This window comes from Balaenoptera musculus, chromosome 9, assembly GCF_009873245.2.
Source record: "Balaenoptera musculus isolate JJ_BM4_2016_0621 chromosome 9, mBalMus1.pri.v3, whole genome shotgun sequence".
NCBI classification, from domain to species: domain Eukaryota; kingdom Metazoa; phylum Chordata; class Mammalia; order Artiodactyla; family Balaenopteridae; genus Balaenoptera; species Balaenoptera musculus.
In genome coordinates, this window is record NC_045793.1 from 56,255,305 (window position 1) to 56,261,282 (window position 5,978).

The 5,978-nt window shown below is 40.0% G+C and overlaps 1 pseudogene; it reads left to right on the forward strand.

The window, feature by feature from the left end:
• The first annotated feature begins 3,125 nt into the window (after positions 1-3,125).
• LOC118900458 lies at positions 3,126-3,546 on the forward strand (annotated as a pseudogene).
• Positions 3,547-5,978: the final 2,432 nt, after the last annotated feature.

The following is a 5,978-nucleotide window of genomic DNA, read 5'->3' on the forward strand; positions in this document are numbered from 1 at the left end:
AATAGCAGAGGAATTGCAATTCAGGAAATGCCAACTACAACAAGCTGCAGGTGAGTCTGTGGAAGGTTTGGGGTGGCCTCTATCTGTGAGCGAGGAGTGCAAAGAGGGTGCGTCCAGACAGAGTCCAAGTGGTAAGTTCATTCGCTTGAGGATGGGGAGAGATGCTCGGTGGATGTTCCTTGGTCAGAAGAGAAGTTCTGGTTTTCTGTCAGTCAGGCATTCACAAGAAATCAGTCTCTCAATTCCTAAGTTTCATTTTCCTGAGGGCACATGCGTGAAATTCTTCTTTTTATATCCTCTGGTTCCATTTTAGATTGAAATTCTTTCACACTAGAAATATAGTGTCTACTTTGTGGCTTTCCAGAGCAGATCTTTCAGCTCTCACAAACAGGGTAAAAACTACTGAGCTGTAGCCCATTTTCCACTTTGTAAGGAAGATGAACACCTCCTGAATGAAGCTCTTCTAGCAGCCTGTGGTCCTATCAGAGCTGGACGAGAGGGAGGCTTGACATCAACCTCACCAGTGGGGTAAGTTCGCATTTCCAAAGAATTTCTTTACCATCCTGCTATCCTCTTCTTCCCAGCACTGGGGAGTCTTCAAGAAGGTGCTCTGAATAGCAAGTTTAGGGAAAGAATGTGAAGGAGGGAAGGTTCTGCTGGGGCTGTTTTTCCTGGGTGAAGAGGTGATGTTGGCTAGCCCGAGTGTGAAGTGAAAAATTATGAAAGACAAGAGTAAACAAGATGGGATAGTGAGACAGCTTCTCTATTTTTTCAGAGGTAACATTTCATGCTACAGTTTTATTCTATTTAAATATTTTTAATTGAGGTACAATAATTGAGATATAACATTGTATTCATTTCAGGTACACAATGTTACGACTCGATACTTGCATAGACTACAAAATGATCACCACAGTAAGTCTTGTTAGCATCAGTTACCTCACACAGTTAAAAAAAAAAGTTCTTGTGATGAGAACTTTTAAGATTTACACTCTTGGCAACTTTCAAATATGCAACAGAGTATTATCAACTACAGTCACCATGCTGTATGTTACATCACCATGACTTATTTATTTTATAACTGGAATTTTGTAGCTTTTGACCCCTTTCACCCATTTTACTCCCCCACCCCCAAGTCCACTACCACTGCCGGCCTCCGGCAACCACCAATCTGTTTTCTGTGTCTATGAGTTCAGTTTTTGAGTTTTTTTTTAGATTCCACATATAAGTGAGACCATATGGTGTTTGTCTTTCTCTGTCTCACTTATTTCACTTAGCATAATGCCCTCAAGGTCCATCCATGTTGGCACAAATGGAAAGATTTCATTCTTTTTTATGGCTGAATAACATTCCATTGTGTATATGTGTGTATATATAGTGTGTGTATATATACATATTTTTTTTCTTTATCCATTAATTTGTCAGTGAACGCTTAGGTTGTTTCCATATCTTAGCTATTGTAAATAATTCTGCAATGAACATGAGGGCACATATATCTTTTTGAATTAGTGTTTTTCTTTTCTTTGGATAAATACCCAGAAGTAGTAGAATTGCTGGATCATATGGTAGTCCTATTTTTAATTTTTTGAGGTATCGCCATACTGTTTTCCATAGCGACTGCACTAATTTACATCCTCCCCAACAGTGCACAAGGGTTCCCTTTTCTCCACATTCTTGACAGAACATGTTATTTCTTGTCTTTTTGATAATAGCTGTTCTAACAGGTGTTAGGTGATATCTCATTGTGGTTTTGATTTGCATTTCCCTGATGAGTAGTGATGTAGAGCATCTTTTCATGGCCAGCTGTATGTCTTTGGAAAAATGTCTATTCAGATCTTTTGCCCATTTTTCAATCTGATTGTTTTCTTGCTATTGAGTTGTATGAATTCTTCATATATTTTGGACTTTTAAATATATATATTAAATTTACAAAATGTCAAACATCGTCTTTTTCTAGTGTTTACAAAATCTACTACAAATCTAAAAATACTAATGAATACAATGAGTCTTGGGCTAATAGAGTCATTGACTTTCTCCAGTATTATGAGTGATTAAAAACTGATTTTATTAAACTAAGCAAGAAGTTAAAGGAAAGAAATGTTAAGAGCTAATATTTCCTATTGCCAACATCACACCCAGTTAAGACCCTTTGCAGTTGCTATTCCCTCTGCCCGTAGTACTCTTGCCCCAGATCATCTTTGCACAATTAGCTCCATTTAGATCACAGTTCAAAGGGTACTTCTCAGAGAGGCCTTCCCTGACCACCTGACAGAAAGTAGCTTCATGCTACTTCATAGCGCCCTTCTTTATTTGTACCAATTAGGTTTTTCCAGAATGGATTTGTTCATTTTATTTGTTTGCTGGCTGATTTTTGTGTCTTTTCTCTCAACCAACTGGAAAGAAGGCAGAGCCCTTGTCTACTTTGCTCACTGCTACTTCCTTCGTGCTTGTCTGGCACATAATAAGAGCTCTGTGATTAGTTTTTGAACAAATATATAAGTAAATGGGCATATTTAATTGCTTTGGGTTTCTGTGGTATATTCTTCATTGGGAGTCTCACGATGGATTCTAACACTTAGATGATATACGCTTGGCTTCTGTGCTTAACATTTTGAATGCTGAGCCAGCTACTTACTGATTGTCATTGTCCATTTAAAAACATTAAGGGGGGGGCTTCCCTGGTGGCGCAGTGGTTGAGAATCTGCCTGCCAATGCAGGGCACACGGGTTCGAGCCCTGGTCTGGGAAGATCCCACATGCCGCGGAGCAACTGGGCCCGTGAGCCACAACTACTGAGCCTGCGCGTCTGGAGCCTGTGCTCCGCAACAAGAGATGCCGCGATAGTGAGAGGCCTGCACACCGCGATGAAGAGTGGCCCCCGCTCGCCGCAACTAGAGAAAGCCCTCGCACAGAAACGAAGACCCAACACAGCCATAAATAAATAAATAAACCCAAAGTTTTAAAAAAAATCTTTAAAAAACAAACAAACAAACAAAAAACATTAAGGGGGCCCAGGCGCGGAGCCGGGCCGCAGGGAATGTCCCGGGGCAAGTTCGCGGAGACGCCGGCTGTACTCTGCCCGGCTCTGCTGTTCCCTTTAGGGCCCGAGGCTCGCCGCGCTCCGCAATGGCTGAGGAGGCCGACAAAGCCGTGAAGTACTACACCCTGTTAGAGATCCAGAAGCACAACCACAGCAAGAGCATCTGGCTGATCCTGCATTACAAGGTGTACGATTTGAGCAAATTTTTGGAGGAGCACCCTCCTGGGGAAGAAGTCTTAAGGGAACAAGCTGGAGGTGATGCTACTGAAAACTTTGAGGATGTCGGACACTCTACGCATGCTTGAGAATTGTCCAAAACGTTTACCGCTGGGGAGCTGCATCTGGATGACAGGTCAAAGACAACCAAGCCTTCGGAAACTCTTATTACTACTATTGATTCTAATTCCAGCTGGTGGACCAATTGGGTGATCCCAGCTATCTCAGCACTGGTTGTAGCCCTGATGTATCACTTCTACACATCGGAACACTAAAGACGTTCTCAGAAGCCAGTGGAAGAAAAGACTGCTTTGGTCCTGGGGGAAAGAAGCCACCGTTAACTGCTTCAACTGACAGAACCCTTCACCTGAAAATGATTTGAATACACCTGTTTTCCTTTCCTCCTACATTAGACACAAAACAAACCAAAAAGAACTGTTCTTTCTACTCCTGAACTTTTAGAGTGTGCCTTTTTATTCATCAGCTTTGTTTTGATGTTCCACCACTATGTCATTTGCTTATTGTGGGCACAATCTTTTAAAACATACCACCATGTCTGGCTGTCTATTTGATATGTAATTGTCTTTAATGTTTGGAATCTGATTATTTGGCGGTCATTTAATGTGCTAATCTTTCAGATCCAAGTTGTCTGTCTGATGTGAGCAGGGGCGTCCTTGGATCTCTTCTTGTGCTGCTTCATCTAATTGAATAATCAGGTATTGCATATTTCTGGTGTAGTTTTTTTTTTTTTCCCCAAGGAAATTAAGGCAGGCCCAGAAATAATAACTTAAAGATTTCTAATAATTGTTCTACTTGAACAATCATATAGATGATAAAAAGAGAAAGTGGCCTGCAAGACCTAGAAAAGGTACTCCATCTTTTCTTTGATTAAAACCACCAGCAACATCAACAAAAGCCTGTGAACCATGAGAGAACATTACCACTGTCTCTCAGCTTAAACATGTCATTCTGAAGAGATTCTCAGTTATACAGGTTCTCAGGTTTTACAGACTCGTCCTTCAGAGCTGAAAACTGTTTAAATGCTCCTGTAAAGAAATGTTGATCCCCTAATTTGTAAAAACACACATCTGAAAGAGATTGTGGGACATTTGGAATCTGATTTTTGAAGAAATTTAGCTCTGGTGTTGGGCCATGAAGAACTCTGGTGTGGACTGATTCAGTGGACTGATTCAGTCATCCCATATTTGTTTATTATTCTCTGCCCAGTGCTTTTTTCTTTAAATGTCAAAACTTGAGAGATGAATTTATAGACTTGAAGTACTTTGTAGTTAGCGATGATTGTCCATTGGCCTGCTAGCCAACTGATGAGCCATGGAGTTCTTCAGAAATAACTAAACACATTGGAAAGGAATTTGTTTAAATTACAGAGCATAGATTTTTATAATCAATGACATGTATCACCCTCTGCCTTTTTTGTCACTGGAAGTTAGAGCGAATGTATGAGGGCAGTGGGGCAGCTGTCTCTATCACATGGGAAAATACCTTGCAGAGGAATCCTTTGTTTAGCTTTTAATAAACATAAGCCTGGAACAAAAAAAAATTAAAAAAATTAAAAAAACATTAAGGGATTAGTTACTACGATCAGGTTTATTTTAAACTTTTATAGGTCAAGATTTTCACTGAATAGTGCCTGTCTCTTCAAAATATTTATAGACTTTGTATCTTCTGTCTTATAGTGTTATCACTTTGTTTGGACTGATAATTTGAAATCAGAAACTTTGTTTTACATAGCTGTTTATCTTGTATATAGCTTGGGTTTCATATGTATGGACTGCGTAAATGATAAGAGATATGTAAGTGATCATGAGACGTATGACTTAAGCCTACAGGGATATGTTACTTTTGTATCCAAATAAATGAGTTTGGGCTAAGAGGTCCAGTAAGTGACTAAAACTTAGTCTAATCTAAAATAGACAAGTTATAATTAATAATATCACTGGTAAAGCTGCTTGAATTAGGCATGTCTTGCTTCACAGTTATTTTACCACTGTGATATCTCAAACAGCAGACTCTATAAACCCATATTAGCAGAAAGTTTAGTGTTCGCTAGGGTTGCCCACGTTGAATATTTCTAAAAACCCTGGAGGAAAACTCTTATTTCCCACAATTCTCTCTCATTGTTGCTTGTCTTCATGGCCAGGCATCTTATTGTAGACAAATTCTACAATCATTCCAAAACTAGATTGTCTATCCAACGTTCCTGACTCTGCTTTGCTCATGGGCCTGTCTTAATTTCCCCAACCCAGCTACTATCAAGCAGTAACATTTAAGGGACTCTACCAAGGAACGTGGGTATCACAAAATGGTCACAGCCAACTCTCTCATTAATTCCCACCTGTTCCTGCATTGTGAAGATTGTTTACCTTCTGCACTCCTTTCCCTGGTCCAGCAAGTGGAACTCCAAATCCCAAATCCCTCGCTCAGTTTCAACTGATATCTTTATGGAAATATCTGATAGATTGAATTATTGGACCCAATTCTTCACCACTTCTTGTATCTACACCCTCTGCCTTATAGCTTTATATTCTCTCCTACTAAAGTCCCTGCCTCTTGACTTTGACTCGGACATGTGTTTTGCTTTGGGTTGTAGGATGTTAGCAGCTGCAATGCAAAAATTAGCTTGAAAAGTATTTATGTTGGGCTTCCCCCTTGTGCCTTTGCCATCACCATGAGAAGAATGTGTCCTGAAGAGCCCAATGGGA